The following is a 17,289-nucleotide window of genomic DNA, read 5'->3' as shown; positions in this document are numbered from 1 at the left end:
CTGCCCTTCATCCAATTAATTTTTACAGGGTTTGCTGTGTGGTGTAAGCTGCCCTTCATCCAAATAATGTTTACAGGGGCTGTCCTGGTGTAGGGGTATGCTGCCCTTCATCCAAATTATTTTTACAGAGGCTGTCCTGTGTGGTGTAAGCTGCCCTTCATCCAAATAATTTTTTACAGGGGCTGTCCTGTGTGGTGTAAGCTGCCCTTCATCCAAATAACTTTAACAGGGGCTGTCTTGTTTGGTGTATGCTGCCTTTCATTTAAATAATTTTTACAGGGGCTGCGCTGTGTGGTGTAGGGGTACACTGCCCTTCATCCAAATATTTTTTACAGGGGCTGTCCTGTGTGGTGTAAGCTGCCCTTCATCCAAATAATGTTTACAGGGGCTGCTGTGTGGTGTAAGCTGCCCTTCATTCAAATAATTTTTACAGAGGCTGCCCTGTGTGGTGTAGGTGTAAGCTGCCCTTCATCCAATTAATTTTTACAGGGGCTGTCCTGTGTGGTGTAAGCTGCCTTTCATCCAAATATTTTTTTACAGGGGCTGTGCATTGTGGTGTTCACTGCCCTTAATCCAAATAATTTTTACAGGGGCTGCACATTGTGGTGTAGGGGTATGCTGTCCTTCATCAAAATTTTTTTACATGGGCTGTCCTGTGTGGTGTAAGCTGCCCTTCATTCAAACACTTTTTACAGGGGCTGTCCAGTGAGGTGTAAGCTGCCCTTCATCCAAATTATTTTTACAGGGGCTGTCCTGTGTGGTGTAAGCTGCCCTTCATCCAAATAACTTTCACAGGGGCTGTCTTGTTTGGTGTATGCTGCCTTTCATTTAAATAATTTTTACAGGGGCTGCGCTGTGTGGTGTAGGGGTACACTGCCCTTCATCCAAATATTTTTTACAGAGGCTGTCCTGTGTGGTGTAAGCTGCCCTTCATCCAAATACTTTTTAAAGGGGTTGCTGTGTGGAGTAAGCAGCCCTTCATCCAAATAATGTTTACAGGGGCTGTCCTGTGTGGTGTATGCTGCCCTTCATCCAAATAATTTTTACAGGAGCTGTCCTGAGTGGTGTAAGCTGCCCTTCATCCAAATTATTGTTACAGGGGCTGTCCTGTGTGGTGTAAGCTGCCCTTCATGCAAATAATTTTACAGGGGCTGTCCTGTGTGGTGTACGCTGCCCTTCATCCAAATAACTTTTACAGGGGCTGTCTTGTTTGGTGTAAGCTGCCCTTCATCCAAATAATTTTTTACAGGGGCTGTCCTGTGTGGTGTAAGCTGCCCTTCATCCAAATAATGTTTACAGGGGCTGCTGTGTGGTGTAAACTGCCCTTCATCCAAATATTTTTTACAGCGGCTGTCCTGTGTGGTGTAAGCTGCCCTTCATTCAAATACTTTTTACAGGGGCTGTCCTGTGTGGTGGAGGGGTACGCTGCCCTTCATCCAAATATTTTTTACAGAGGCTGTCCTGTCTGATGTAAGCTGCCCTTCATCCAAATAATTTTTATAGGGGCTGCTGTGTGGTGTAAGCTGCCCTTCATCCAAATAATGTTTACAGGGGCTGTCCTGTGTGGTGTAAGCTGCCCTTCATCCAAATAATTTTACAGGGGCTGTCCTTTGTGGAGTACGCTTCCCTTCATCCAAATAATTTTTACAGGGGCTGTCCAGTGTGGTGTAAGCTGCCCTTCATCCAAATCATTTTTACAGAGGCTGCCCTGTGTGGTGTAGGTGTAAGCTGCCCTTCATCCAAATATTTTTTACAGGGGCTGTCCTGTGTAATGTAAGCTGCCCTTCATCCAAATAATTTTTACAGGGGCTGCTGTGTGGTGTAAGCTGCCCTTCATCCAAATAATTTTACAGGGGCTGTCCTGTGTGGTGTACGCTGCCCTTCATCCAAAGACTTTTTACAGGGGCTGTCCTGTGTGATGTAAGCTGCCCTTCATCCAAATTATTTTTACAGGGGCTGCTGTGGGTTGTAAGCTGCCCTTCATCCAAATAATATTTACAGGGGCTGTCCTGTGTGGTGTAAGCTGCCCTTCATCCAAACATTTTTCCAGGGGCTGTCCTGTGTGATGTAAGCTGCTCTTCATCCAAATATTTTTTACAGGGGCTGTCCAGTGTGATGTAAAATGCCCTTCATCCAAATAATTTTTATAGGGGTTGCTGTGTGGTGTAAGCTGCCCTTCATCCAAATAATATTTACAGGGGCTGTCCTGTGTGGTGTAAGCTGCCCTTCATCCAAATATTTTTTACAGGGGCTGTCCTGTGTGATGTAAGCTGCCCTTCATCCAAATATTTTTTACAGGGGCTGTCCTGTGTGATGTAAGCTGCCATTCATCCAAATAATTTAACAGGGGCTGTCCTGTGTGGTGTACGCTGCCCTTCATCCAAATATTTTTTACAGAGGCTGTCCTGTGTGATGTAAGCTACCCTTCATCCAAATATTTTTTTCAGGGGCTGCTGTGTGGTGTAAGCTGCCCTTTTCCAAATAATGTTTACAGGAGCTGTCCTGTGTGGTGTAAGCTGCCCTTCATCCAAATAATTTTACAGGGGCTGTTCTGTGTGGTGTACGCTGCCCTTCATCCAAATAATTTTTACAGGGGCTGTCCTGTGTGATGTAAGCTACCCTTCATCCAAATAATTTTTACAGGGGCTGCTGTGTTGTGTAAGCTGCCCTTCATCCATATAATGTTTACAGGGGCTGTCCTGTGTGGTGTAAGCTGCCCTTCATCCAAATAATTTTTACAGGGGCTGTCCTGTGTGGTGGAAGCTGCCCTTCATGCAAATAATTTTTACAGAGGCTGCCCTGTGTGGTGTAGGTGTAAGCTGCCCTTCATCCAATTAATTTTTACAGGGGCTGTCCTGTGTGGTGTAAGCTGCCCTTCATCCAAATATTTTTTTACAGGGGCTGTCCATTGTGGTGTACACTGCCCTTAATCCAAATAATTTTTACAGGGGTTGCACTGTATGGTGTAGGGGTATGCTGTCCTTCATCCAAAAATGTTTACATGGGCTGTCCTGTGTGGTGTAAGCTGCCCTTCATTCAAATACTTTTTACAGGGGCTGTCCTGTGAGGTGTAAGCTGCCCTTCATCCAAATAACTTTTACAGGGGCTGTCCTGTGTGGTGTATGCTGCCCTTCATTTAAATAATTTTTACAGGGGCAGCCCTGTGTGCTGTAGGGGTATGCTGCCCTTCATACACATTATTTTTACAGGGGCTGTCCTGTGTGGTGTAAGCTGCCCTTCATCCAAATATTTTTTTACAGGGGCTGCTGTTTGGTGTAAGCTGCCCTTCATCCAAATAATGTTTACAGGGGCTGTCCTGTGTGGTGTATGCTGCCCTTCATCCAAATAATTTTTACAGGGGCTGTCCTATGTGGTGTAAGCTCCCCTTCATCCAAATTATTTTAACAGGGGCTGTCCTGTTTGGTGTAAGCTGCCCTTCATCCAAATAACTTTAACAGGGGCTGTCTTGTTTGGTGTATGCTGCCTTTCATTTAAATAATTTTTACAGGGGCTGCGCTGTGTGGTGTAGGTGTACACTGCCCTTCATCCAAATATTTTTACAGAGGCTGTCCTGTGTGGTGTAAGCTGCCCTTCATCCAAATACTTTTTACAGGGGTTGCTGTGTGGTGTAAGCAGCCCTTCATCCAAATAATGTTTACAGGGGCTGTCCTGTGTGGTGTATGCTGCCCTTCATCCAAATAATTTTTACAGGAGCTGCGCTGTGTGGTGTAGGTCTATGCTGCCCTTCATCCAATTAATTTTTACAGGGTTTGCTGTGTGGTGTAAGCTGCCCTTCATCCAAATAATGTTTACAGGGGCTGTCCTGGTGTAGGGGTATGCTGCCCTTCATCCAAATTATTTTTACAGAGGCTGTCCTGTGTGGTGTAAGCTGCCCTTCATCCAAATAATTTTTTACAGGGGCTGTCCTGTGAGGTGTAAGCTGACCTTCATCCAAATAACTTTAACAGGGGCTGTCTTGTTTGGTGTATGCTGCCTTTCATTTAAATAATTTTTACAGGGGCTGCGCTGTGTGGTGTAGGGGTACACTGCCCTTCATCCAAATATTTTTTACAGGGGCTGTCCTGTGTGGTGTAAGCTGCCCTTCATCCAAATAATGTTTACAGGGGCTGCTGTGTGGTGTAAGCTGCCCTTCATTCAAATAATTTTTACAGAGGCTGCCCTGTGTGGTGTAGGTGTAAGCTGCCCTTCATCCAATTAATTTTTACAGGGGCTGTCCTGTGTGGTGTAAGCTGCCTTTCATCCAAATATTTTTTTACAGGGGCTGTGCATTGTGGTGTTCACTGCCCTTAATCCAAATAATTTTTACAGGGGCTGCACATTGTGGTGTAGGGGTATGCTGTCCTTCATCAAAATTTTTTTACATGGGCTGTCCTGTGTGGGGTAAGCTGCCCTTCATTCAAACACTTTTTACAGGGGCTGTCCAGTGAGGTGTAAGCTGCCCTTCATCCAAATTATTTTTACAGGGGCTGTCCTGTGTGGTGTAAGCTGCCCTTCATCCAAATAACTTTCACTGGTGCTGTCTTGTTTGGTGTATGCTGCCTTTCATTTAAATAATTTTTACAGGGGCTGCGCTGTGTGGTGTAGGGGTACACTGCCCTTCATCCAAATATTTTTTACAGAGGCTGTCCTGTGTGGTGTAAGCTGCCCTTCATCCAAATACTTTTTAAAGGGGTTGCTGTGTGGAGTAAGCAGCCCTTCATCCAAATAATGTTTACAGGGGCTGTCCTGTGTGGTGTATGCTGCCCTTCATCCAAATAATTTTTACAGGAGCTGCGCTGTGTGGTGTAGGTGTAAGCTGCCCTTCATCCAATTAATTTTTACAGGGTTTGCTGTGTGGTGTAAGCTGCCCTTCATCCAAATAATGTTTACAGGGGCTGTCCTGGTGTAGGGGTATGCTGCCCTTCATCCAAATTATTTTTACAGAGGCTGTCCTGTGTGGTGTAAGCTGCCCTTCATCCAAATAATTTTTTACAGGGGCTGTCCTGTGTGGTGTAAGCTGCCCTTCATCCAAATAATTTTTTACAGGGGCTGCTGTGTGGTGTAAGCTGCCCTTCATCCAAATAATGTTTACAGGGGCTGTCCTGTGTAGTGTATGCTGCCCTTCATCCAAATAATTTGTACAGGGGCCGTCCTGTGTGGTGTAAGCTGCCCTTCATCCAAATTATTTTTACAGGGGCTGTCCTGTGTGGTGTAAGCTGCCCTTCATCCAAATAACTTTAACAGGGGATGTCTTGTTTGGTGTATGCTGCCTTTCATTTAAATAATTTTTACAGGGGCTGCGCTGTGTGGTGTAGGGGTACACTGCCCTTCATCCAAACATTTTTTACAGAGGCTGTCCTGTGTGGTGTAAGCTGCCCTTCATCCAAATACTTTTTAGAGGGGTTGCTGTGTGGTGTAAGCTGCCCTTCATCCAAATAATGTTTACAGGGGCTGTCCTGTGTGGTGTATGCTGCCCTTCATCCAAATAATTTTTACAGGAGCTGTCCTGAGTGGTGTAAGCTGCCCTTCATCCAAATTATTGTTACAGGGGCTGTCCTGTGTGGTGTAAGCTGCCCTTCATGCAAATAATTTTACAGGGGCTGTCCTGTGTGGTGTACGCTGCCCTTCATCCAAATAATTTTTACAGGGGCTGTCCTGTGTGATGTAAGCTACCCTTCATCCAAATAATTTTTACAGGGGCTGCTGTGTGGTGTAAGCTGCCCTTCATCCAAATAATTTTTTACAGGGGCTGTCCTGTGTGGTGTAAGCTGCCCTTCATCCAAATAATGTTTACAGGGGCTGCTGTGTGGTGTAAGCTGCCCTTCATCCAAATATTTTTTACAGCGGCTGTCCTGTGTGGTGTAAGCTGCCCTTCATTCAAATACTTTTTACAGGGGCTGTCCTGTGTGGTGGAGGGGTACGCTGCCCTTCATCCAAATATTTTTTACAGAGGCTGTCCTGTCTGATGTAAGCTGCCCTTCATCCAAATAATTTTTACAGGGGCTGCTGTGTGGTGTAAGCTGCCCTTCATCCAAATAATGTTTACAGGGGCTGTCCTGTGTGGTGTAAGCTGCCCTTCATCCAAATAATTTTACAGGGGCTGTCCTTTGTGGAGTACGCTTCCCTTCATCCAAATAATTTTTACAGGGGCTGTCCAGTGTGGTTTAAGCTGCCCTTCATCCAAATCATTTTTACAGAGGCTGCCCTGTGTGGTGTAGGTGTAAGCTGCCCTTCATCCAAATATTTTTTACAGGGGCTGTCCTGTGTAATGTAAGCTGCCCTTCATCCAAATAATTTTTACAGGGGCTGCTGTGTGGTGTAAGCTGCCCTTCATCCAAATAATTTTACAGGGGCTGTCCTGTGTGGTGTACGCTGCCCTTCATCCAAAGACTTTTTACAGGGGCTGTCCTGTGTGATGTAAGCTGCCCTTCATCCAAATTATTTTTACAGGGGCTGCTGTGGGGTGTAAGCTGCCCTTCATCCAAATAATATTTACAGGGGCTGTCCTGTGTGGTGTAAGCTGCCCTTCATCCAAACATTTTTCCAGGGGCTGTCCTGTGTGATGTAAGCTGCTCTTCATCCAAATATTTTTTACAGGGGCTGTCCAGTGTGATGTAAAATGCCCTTCATCCAAATAATTTTCATAGGGGTTGCTGTGTGGTGTAAGCTGCCCTTCATCCAAATAATATTTACAGGGGCTGTCCTGTGTGGTGTAAGCTGCCCTTCATCCAAATATTTTTTACAGGGGCTGTCCTGTGTGATGTAAGCTGCCATTCATCCAAATAATTTAACAGGGGCTGTCCTGTGTGGTGTACGCTGCCCTTCATCCAAATATTTTTTACAGAGGCTGTCCTGTGTGATGTAAGCTACCCTTCATCCAAATATTTTTTTCAGGGGCTGCTGTGTGGTGTAAGCTGCCCTTTTCCAAATAATGTTTACAGGAGCTGTCCTGTGTGGTGTAAGCTGCCCTTCATCCAAATAATTTTACAGGGGCTGTTCTGTGTGATGTAAAATGCCCTTCATCCAAATAATTTTTATAGGGGTTGCTGTGTGGTGTAAGCTGCCCTTCATCCAAATAATATTTACAGGGGCTGTCCTGTGTGGTGTAAGCTGCCCTTCATCCAAATATTTTTTACAGGGGCTGTCCTGTGTGATGTAAGCTGCCATTCATCCAAATAATTTAACAGGGGCTGTCCTGTGTGGTGTACGCTGCCCTTCATCCAAATATTTTTTACAGAGGCTGTCCTGTGTGATGTAAGCTACCCTTCATCCAAATATTTTTTTCAGGGGCTGCTGTGTGGTGTAAGCTGCCCTTTTCCAAATAATGTTTACAGGAGCTGTCCTGTGTGGTGTAAGCTGCCCTTCATCCAAATAATTTTACAGGGGCTGTTCTGTGTGGTGTACGCTGCCCTTCATCCAAATAATTTTTACAGGGGCTGTCCTGTGTGATGTAAGCTACCCTTCATCCAAATAATTTTTACAGGGGCTGCTGTGTGGTGTAAGCTGCCCTTCATCCATATAATGTTTACAGGGGCTGTCCTGTGTGGTGTAAGCTGCCCTTCATCCAAATAATTTTACAGGGGCTGTCCTGTGTGGTGTACGCTGCCCTTCATCCAAATAATTTTTACAGGGGCTGTCCTGTGTGGTGTAAGCTGCCCTTCATCCAAATAATTTTTACAGGGGCTGTCCTGTGTGGTGTAAGCTGCCCTTCATGCAAATAATTTTTACAGAGGCTGCCCTGTGTGGTGTAGGTGTAAGCTGCCCTTCATCCAATTAATTTTTACAGGGGCTGTCCTGTGTGGTGTAAGCTGCCCTTCATCCAAATATTTTTTTACAGGGGCTGTCCATTGTGGTGTACACTGCCCTTAATCCAAATAATTTTTACAGGGGTTGCACTGTATGGTGTAGGGGTATGCTGTCCTTCATCCAAAAATGTTTACATGGGCTGTCCTGTGTGGTGTAAGCTGCCCTTCATTCAAATACTTTTTACAGGGGCTGTCCTGTGAGGTGTAAGCTGCCCTTCATCCAAATAACTTTTACAGGGGCTGTCCTCTGTGGTGTATGCTGCCCTTCATTTAAATAATTTTTACAGGGGCAGCCCTGTGTGCTGTAGGGGTATGCTGCCCTTCATACACATTATTTTTACAGGGGCTGTCCTGTGTGGTGTAAGCTGCCCTTCATCCAAATATTTTTTTACAGGGGCTGCTGTTTGGTGTAAGCTGGTCTTCATCCAAATAATGTTTACAGGGGCTGTCCTGTGTGGTGTATGCTGCCCTTCATCCAAATAATTTTTACAGGGGCTGTCCTGTGTGGTGTAAGCTCCCCTTCATCCAAATTATTTTAACAGGGGCTGTCCTGTTTGGTGTAAGCTGCCCTTCATCCAAATAACTTTAACAGGGGCTGTCTTGTTTGGTGTATGCTGCCTTTCATTTAAATAATTTTTACAGGGGCTGCGCTGTGTGGTGTAGGTGTACACTGCCCTTCATCCAAATATTTTTTACAGAGGCTGTCCTGTGTGGTGTAAGCTGCCCTTCATCCAAATACTTTTTACAGGGGTTGCTGTGTGGTGTAAGCAGCCCTTCATCCAAATAATGTTTACAGGGGCTGTCCTGTGTGGTGTATGCTGCCCTTCATCCAAATAATTTTTACAGGAGCTGCGCTGTGTGGTGTAGGTGTATGCTGCCCTTCATCCAATTAATTTTTACAGGGTTTGCTGTGTGGTGTAAGCTGCCCTTCATCCAAATAATGTTTACAGGGGCTGTCCTGGTGTAGGGGTATGCTGCCCTTCATCCAAATTATTTGTACAGAGGCTGTCCTGTGTGGTGTAAGCTGCCCTTCATCCAAATAATTTTTTACAGGGGCTGTCCTGTGAGGTGTAAGCTGCCCTTCATCCAAATAACTTTAACAGGGGCTGTCTTGTTTGGTGTATGCTGCCTTTCATTTAAATAATTTTTACAGGGGCTGCGCTGTGTGGTGTAGGGGTACACTGCCCTTCATCCAAATATTTTTACAGGGGCTGTCCTGTGTGGTGTAAGCTGCCCTTCATCCAAATAATGTTTACAGGGGCTGCTGTGTGGTGTAAGCTGCCCTTCATTCAAATAATTTTTACAGAGGCTGCCCTGTGTGGTGTAGGTGTAAGCTGCCCTTCATCCAATTAATTTTTACAGGGCCTGTCCTGTGTGGTGTAAGCTGCCTTTCATCCAAATATTTTTTTACAGGGGCTGTGCATTGTGGTGTTCACTGCCCTTAATCCAAATAATTTTTACAGGGGCTGCACATTGTGGTGTAGGGGTATGCTGTCCTTCATCAAAAATTTTTTACATGGGCTGTCCTGTGTGGTGTAAGCTGCCCTTCATTCAAACACTTTTTACAGGGGCTGTCCAGTGAGGTGTAAGCTGCCCTTCATCCAAATTATTTTTACAGGGGCTGTCCTGTGTGGTGTAAGCTGCCCTTCATCCAAATAACTTTCACAGGGGCTGTCTTGTTTGGTGTATGCTGCCTTTCATTTAAATAATTTTTACAGGGGCTGCGCTGTGTGGTGTAGGGGTACACTGCCCTTCATCCAAATATTTTTTACAGAGGCTGTCCTGTGTGGTGTAAGCTGCCCTTCATCCAAATACTTTTTAAAGGGGTTGCTGTGTGGAGTAAGCAGCCCTTCATCCAAATAATGTTTACAGGGGCTGTCCTGTGTGGTGTATGCTGCCCTTCATCCAAATAATTTTTACAGGAGCTGCGCTGTGTGGTGTAGGTGTAAGCTGCCCTTCATCCAATTAATTTTTACAGGGTTTGCTGTGTGGTGTAAGCTGCCCTTCATCCAAATAATGTTTACAGGGGCTGTCCTGGTGTAGGGGTATGCTGCCCTTCATCCAAATTATTTTTACAGAGGCTGTCCTGTGTGGTGTAAGCTGCCCTTCATCCAAATAATTTTTTACAGGGGCTGTCCTGTGTGGTGTAAGCTGCCCTTCATCCAAATAACTTTAACAGGGGCTGTCTTGTTTGGTGTATGCTGCCTTTCATCCAAATAATGTTTACAGGGGCTGCTGTGTGGTGTAAGCTGCCCTTCATCCAAATAATGTTTACAGGGGCTGCTGTGTGGTGTAAGCTGCCCTTCATCCAAATAATTTTTACAGAGGCTGCCCTGTGTGGTGTAGGTGTAAGCTGACCTTCATCCAATTAATTTTTACAGGGGCTGTCCTGTGTGGTGTAAGCTGCCCTTCATCCAAATATTTTTTTACAGGGGCTGTCCATTGTGGTGTACACTGCCCTTAATCCAAATAATTTTTACAGGGGCTGTGCTGTGTGGAGTAGGGGTACACTGCCCTTCATCCAAATATTTTTTACAGGGGCTGTCCTGTGTGGTGTAAGCTGCCCTTCATCCAAATAATGTTTACAGGGGCTACTGTGTGGTGTAAGCTGCCCTTCATCCAAATAATTTTTACAGAGGCTGCCCTGTGTGGTGTAGGTGTAAGCTGACCTTCATCCAATTAATTTTTACAGGGGCTGTCCTGTGTGGTGTAAGCTGACCTTCATCCAAATATTTTTTTACAGGGGCTGTCCATTGTGGTGTACACTGCCCTTAATCCAAATAATTTTTACATGGGCTGTCCTGTGTGGTGTAAGCTGCCCTTCATTCAAATACTTTGTACAGGAGCTGTCCAGTGATGTGTAAGCTGCCCTTCATCCAAATAACTTGTACAGGGGCTGTCCTGTGTGGTGTATGCTGCCCTTCATTTAAATAATTTTTACAGGGGCTGCCCTGTGCGGTGTAGGGGTATGCTGCCCTTCATCCAAATTATTTTTACAGGGGCTGTCCTGTGTGGTGTAAGCTGCCCTTCATCCAAATAATTTTTTACAGGGGCTGCTGTGTGGTGTAAGCTGCCCTTCATCCAAATAATGTTTACAGGGGCTGTCCTGTGTAGTGTATGCTGCCCTTCATCCAAATAATTTTTACAGGGGCTGTCCTGTGTGGTGTAAGCTGCCCTTCATCCAAATTATTTTTACAGGGGCTGTCCTGTGTGGTGTAAGCTGCCCTTCATCCAAATAACTTTAACAGGGGATGTCTTGTTTGGTGTATGCTGCCTTTCATTTAAATAATTTTTACAGGGGCTGCGCTGTGTGGTGTAGGGGTACACTGCCCTTCATCCAAACATTTTTTACAGAGGCTGTCCTGTGTGGTGTAAGCTGCCTTCATCCAAATACTTTTTACAGGGGTTGCTGTGTGGTGTAAGCTTCCCTTCATCCAAATAATGTTACAGGGGCTGTCCTGTGTGGTGTAAGCTGCCCTTCATCCAAATTATTGTTACAGGGGCTGTCCTGTGTGGTGTAAGCTGCCCTTCATGCAAATAATTTTACAGGGGCTGTTCTGTGTGGTGTACGCTGCCCTTCATCCAAATAACTTTTACAGGGGCTGTCTTGTTTGGTTTACGCTGCCCTTCATTTAAATAATTTTTACAGGGGCTGCCCTGTGTGGTGTAGGGGTACGCTGCCCTTCATCCAAATATTTTTTACAGGGGCTGTCCTGTGTGGTGTAAGCTGCCCTTCTACCAAATAATGTTTACAGGGACTGTCCTGTGTGGTGTACGCTGCCCTTCATCCAAATAATTTTTACAGGGGCTGTCCTGTGTGGTGTAAGCTGCCCTTCATCCAAATATTTTTTACAGCGGCTGTCCTGTGTGGTGTAAGCTGCCCTTCATTCAAATACTTTTTACAGGTGCTGTCCTATGTGGTGTAAGCTACCTTTCATCCAAATAACTTTTACAGGGGCTGTCTTGTTTGGTGTACGCTGCCCTTCATTTAAATAATTTTTACAGGGGCTGCCCTGTGTGGTGTAGGGGTACGCTGCCCTTCATCCAAATATTTTTTACAAGGGCTGTCCTGTGTGATGTAAGCTGCCCTTCATACAAATAATTTTTACAGGGGCTGCTGTGTGGTGTAAGCTGCCCTTCATCCAAATAATGTTTAAAGGGGCTGCCCTGTGTGGTGTAGGTGTCAGCTGCCCTTCATCCAAATATTTTTTACAGGGGCTGTCCTGTGTGATGTAAGCTGCCCTTCATCCAAATCATTTTTACAGGGGCTGCTGTGTGGTGTAAGCTGCCCTTCATCCAAATAATTTTACAGGGGCTTTCCTGTGTGGTGTACGCTGCCTTTCATCCAAATATTTTTTACAGGGGCTGTCCTGTGTGATGTAAGCTGCGCTTAATCCAAATATTTTTTACAGCGGCTGTCCTGTGTGATCTAAGCTACCATTCATCCAAATAATTTTACAGGGGCTGTCCTGTGTGGTGTACGCTGCCCTTCATCCAAATATTTTTTACAGAGGCTGTCATCTGTGATGTAAGCTACCCTTCATCCAAATAATTTTTACAGGGGCTGCTGTGTGGTGTAAGCTGCCCTTCCTCCAAATATTGTTTACAGGGGCTGTTTTGTGTGGTGTATGCTGCCCTTCATCCAAATAACTTTAACAGGGGCTGTCTTGTTTGGTGTATGCTGCCTTTCATTTAAATAATTTTTACAGGGGCTGCGCTGTGTGGTGTAGGGGTACAATGCCCTTCATCCAAATATTTTTTACAGGGGCTGTCCTGTGTGGTGTAAGCTGCCCTTCATCCAAATAATGTTTACAGGGGCTGCTGTGTGGTGTAAGCTGCCCTTCATCCAAATATTTTTTACAGCGGCTGTCCTGTGTGGTGTAAGCTGCCCTTCATTCAAATACTTTTTACAGGGGCTGTCCTGTGTGGTGGAGGGGTACGCTGCCCTTCATCCAAATATTTTTTACAGAGGCTGTCCTGTCTGATGTAAGCTGCCCTTCATCCAAATAATTTTTACATGGGCAGCTGTGTTGTGTAAGCTGCCCTTCATCCAAATAATGTTTACAGGGGCTGTCCTGTGTGGTGTAAGCTGCCCTTCATCCAAATAATTTTACAGGGGCTGTCCTGTGTGGTGTACGCTGCCCTTCATCCAAATAATTTTTAAAGGGGCTGTCCAGTGTGGTGTAAGCTGCCCTTCATCCAAATAATTTTTACAGAGGCTGCCCTGTGTGGTGTAGGTGTAAGCTGCCCTTCATCCAAATATTTTTTACAGGGGCTGTCCTCTGTGATGTAAGCTGCCCTTCATCCAAATTATTTTTACAGGGGCTGTCCTGTGTGGTGTAAGCAGCCCTTCATCCAAATAATATTTACAGGGGCTCTCCTGTGTGGTGTAAGCTGTGCTTCATCCAAATATTTTTTACAGGGGCTGTCCTGTGTGATCTACGCTGCCCTTCATCCAGATATTTTTTACAGGGGCTGTCCAGTGTGATGTAAGCTGCCCTTCATCCAAATAATTTTTACAGGGGCTGCTGTGTGGTGTAAGCTGCCCTTCATCCAAATAATATTTACAGGGGCTGTCCTGTGTGGTGTAAGCTGCCCTTCATCCAAATATTTTTTACAGGGGCTGTCCTGTGTGATGTAAGCTGCCCTTCATCCAAATATTTTTTACAGAGGCTGTCCTGTGTGATGTAAGCTACCCTTCATCCAAATAATTTTTACAGGGGCTGCTGTGTGGTGTAAGCTGCCCTTCATCCAAATAATGTTTACAGGGGCTGTCCTGTGGGGTGTAAGCTGCCCTTCATCCAAATAATTTTACAGGGGCTGTTCTGTGTGGAGTACGCTGCCCTTCATCCAAATAATTTTTACAGGGGCTGATCTGTGTGGTGTAAGCTGCCCTTCATCCAAATAATTTTTACAGGGGCTGCTGTGTGGTGTATGCTGCCCTTCATCCAAATATTTTTTACAGGGGCTGTCCTGTGTGATGTAAGCTACCCTTCATCCAAATAATTTTTACAGGGGCTGCTGTGTGGTGTAAGCTGCCCTTCATCCAAATAATGTTTACAGGGGCTGTCCTGTGTGGTGTAAGCTGCCCTTCATGCAAATAATTTTTACAGAGGCTGCCCTGTGTGGTGTAGGTGTAAGCTGCCCTTCATCCAATTAATTTTTACAGGGGCTGTCCTGTGTGGTGTAAGCTGCCCTTCATCCAAATATTTTTTTACAGGGGCTGTCCATTGTGGTGTACACTGCCCTTAATCCAAATAATTTTTACAGGGGCTGCACTGTAAGGTGGAGGGGTATGCTGTCCTTCATCCAAAATTTTTTACATGGGCTGTCCTGTGTGGTGTAAGCTGCCCTTCATTCAAATACTTTTTACAGGGGCTGTCCTGTGAGGTGTAATCTGCCCTTCATCCAAATAACTTTTACAGGGGCTGTCCTGTGTGGTGTAAGCTGCCCTTCATTCAAATACTTTTTACAGGGGCTGTCCTGTGAGGTGTAAGCTGCCCTTCATCCAAATAACTTTTACAGGGGCTGTCCTGTGTGGTGTAAGCTGCCCTTCATCCAAATATTTTTTACAGCGGCTGTCCTGTGTGGTGTAAGCTGCCCTTCATTCAAATACTTTTTACAGGTATTGTCCTGTGTGGTGTAAGCTGCCCTTCATGCAAATAATTTTTACAGGGGCTGCTGTGTGGTGTAAGCTGCCCTTCATCCAAATAATGTTTAAAGGGGCTGCCCTGTGTGGTGTAGGTGTAAGCTGCCCTTCATCCAAATATTTTTTACAGGGGCTGTCCTGTGTGATGTAAGCTGCCCTTCATCCAAATAATTTTTACAGAGGCTGCTGTGTGGTGTAAGCTGCCCTTCATCCAAATAATTTTACAGGGGCTTTCCTGTGTGGTGTACGCTGCCCTTCATCCAAATATTTTTTACAGGGGCTGTCCTGTGTGATGTAAGCTGCCCTTCATCCAAATAATTTTTACAGGGGCTGCTGTGTGGTGTAAGCTGCCCTTCATCCAAATAATATTTACAGGGGCTGTCCTGTGTGGTGTAAGCTGCCCTTCATCCAAATATTTTTTACAGGGACTGTCCTGTGTGATGTAAGCTGCCCTTAATAGAAATATTTTTTACAGGGGCTGTCCTGTGTGATGTAAGCTGCCATTCATCCAAATAATTTTACAGGGGCTGTCCTGTGTGGTGTACGCTGCCCTTCATCCAAATATTTTTTACAGAGGCTGTCCTCTGTGATGTAAGCTACCCTTCATCCAAATAATTTTTACAGGGGCTGCTGTGTGGTGTAAGCTGCCCTTCCTCCAAATAATGTTTACAGGGGCTGTCTTGTGTGGTGTATGCTGCCCTTCATCCAAATAACTTTAACAGGGGCTGTCTTGTTTGGTGTATGCTGCCTTTCATTTAAATAATTTTTACAGGGGCTGCACTGTGTGGTGTAGGGGTACACTGCCCTTCATCCAAATATTTTTTACAGCGGCTGTCCTGTGTGGTGTAAGCTGCCCTTCATCCAAATAATGTTTACAGGGGCTGCTGTGTGGTGTAAGCTGCCCTTCATCCAAATATTTTTTACAGCGGCTGTCCTGTGTGGTGTAAGCTGCCCTTCATTCAAATACTTTTTACAGGGGCTGTCCTGTGTGGTGGAGGGGTACGCTGCCCTTCATCCAAATATTTTTTACAGAGGCTGTCCTATCTGATGTAAGCTGCCCTTCATCCAAATAATTTTTACAGGGGCTGCTGTGTGGTGTAAGCTGCCCTTCATCCAAATAATGTTTACAGGGGCTGTCCTGTGTGGTGTAAGCTGCCCTTCATCCAAATAATTTTACAGGGGCTGTCCTGTGTGGTGTACGCTGCCCTTCATCCAAATAATTTTTACAGGGGCTGTCCAGTGTGGTGTAAGCTGCCCTTCATCCAAATAATTTTTACAGAGGCTGCCCTGTGTGGTGTAGGTGTAAGCTGCCCTTCATCCAAATATTTTTTACAGGGGCTGTCCTCTGTGATGTAAGCTGCCCTTCATCCAAATAATTTTTACAGGGGCTGCTGTGTGGTGTAAGCTGCCCTTCATCCAAATAATTTTACAGGGGCTGTCCTGTGTGGTGTACGCTGCCCTTCATCCAAATATTTTTTACAGGGGCTGTCCTGTGTGATGTAAGCTGCCCTTCATCCAAATTATTTTTACAGGGGCTGTCCTGTGTGGTGTAAGCTGCCCTTCATCCAAATAATATTTACAGGGGCTGTCCCGTGTGGTGTAAGCTGCCCTTCATCCAAATATTTTTTACAGGGACTGTCCTGTGTGATGTAAGCTGCCCTTCATCCAAATATTTTTTACAGGGGCTGTCCAGTGTGATGTAAGCTGCCCTTCATCCAAATAATTTTTACAGGGGCTGCTGTGTGGTGTAAGCTGCCCTTCATCCAAATAATATTTACAGGGGCTGTCCTGTGTGGTGTACGCTGCCCTTCATCCAAATATTTTTTACAGAGGCTGTCCTGTGTGATGTAAGCTACCCTTCATCCAAATAATTTTTACAGGGGCTGCTGTGTGGTGTAAGCTGCCCTTCATCCAAATAATGTTTACAGGGGCTGTCCTGTGTGGTGTAAGCTGCCCTTCATCCAAATAAATTTACAGGGGCTGTTCTCTGTGGTGTACGCTGCCCTTCATCCAAATAATTTTTACAGGGGCTGTCCTGTGTGGTGTAAGCTGCCCTTCATCCAAATAATTTTTACAGGGGCTGCTGTGTGGTGTATGCTGCCCTTCATCCAAATATTTTTTACAAGGGCTGTCCTGTGTGATGTAAGCTACCCTTCATCCAAATAATTTTTACAGGGGCTGCTGTGTGGTGTAAGATGCCCTTCATTCAAATAATGTTTACAGGGGCTGTCCTGTGTGGTGTAAGCTGCCCTTCATCCAAATAATTTTACAGGGGCTGTCCTGTGTGGTGTACGCTGCCCTTCATCCAAATAATTTTTACAGGGGCTGTCTTGTGTGGTGTAAGCTGCCCTTTATCCAAATAATTTTTACAGGGGCTGTCCTGTGTGGTGTAAGCTGCCCTTCATCCAAATAATTTTTACAGAGGCTGCCCTGTGTGGTGTAGGTGTAAGCTGCCCTTCATCCAAATTATTTTTACAGGGGCTGTCCTGTGTGGTGTAAGCTGCCCTTCATCCAAATAATTTTTTACAGGGGCTGCTGTGTGGTGTAAGCTGCCCTTCATCCAAATAATGTTTACAGGGGCTGTCCTGTGTGGTGTATGCTGCCCTTCATCCAAATAATTTTTACAGGGGCTGTCCTGTGTGGTGTAAGCTGCCCTTCATCCAAATTATTTTTACAGGGGCTGTCCTGTGTGGAGTAAGCTGCCCTTCATCCAAATAACTTTAACAGGGGCTGTCTTGTTTGGTGTATGCTGCCTTTCATTTAAATAATTTTTACAGAGGCTTTTTACAGGTGTTGTCCTGTGTGGTGTAAGCTGCCCTTCATGCAAATAATTTT

Source organism: Taudactylus pleione, unplaced genomic scaffold, assembly GCF_031769625.1.
Source record: "Taudactylus pleione unplaced genomic scaffold, aTauple2 ptg000602l, whole genome shotgun sequence".
Taxonomy (NCBI): Eukaryota; Metazoa; Chordata; class Amphibia; order Anura; family Myobatrachidae; genus Taudactylus; species Taudactylus pleione.
This window is presented reverse-complemented; position numbering follows the sequence as displayed.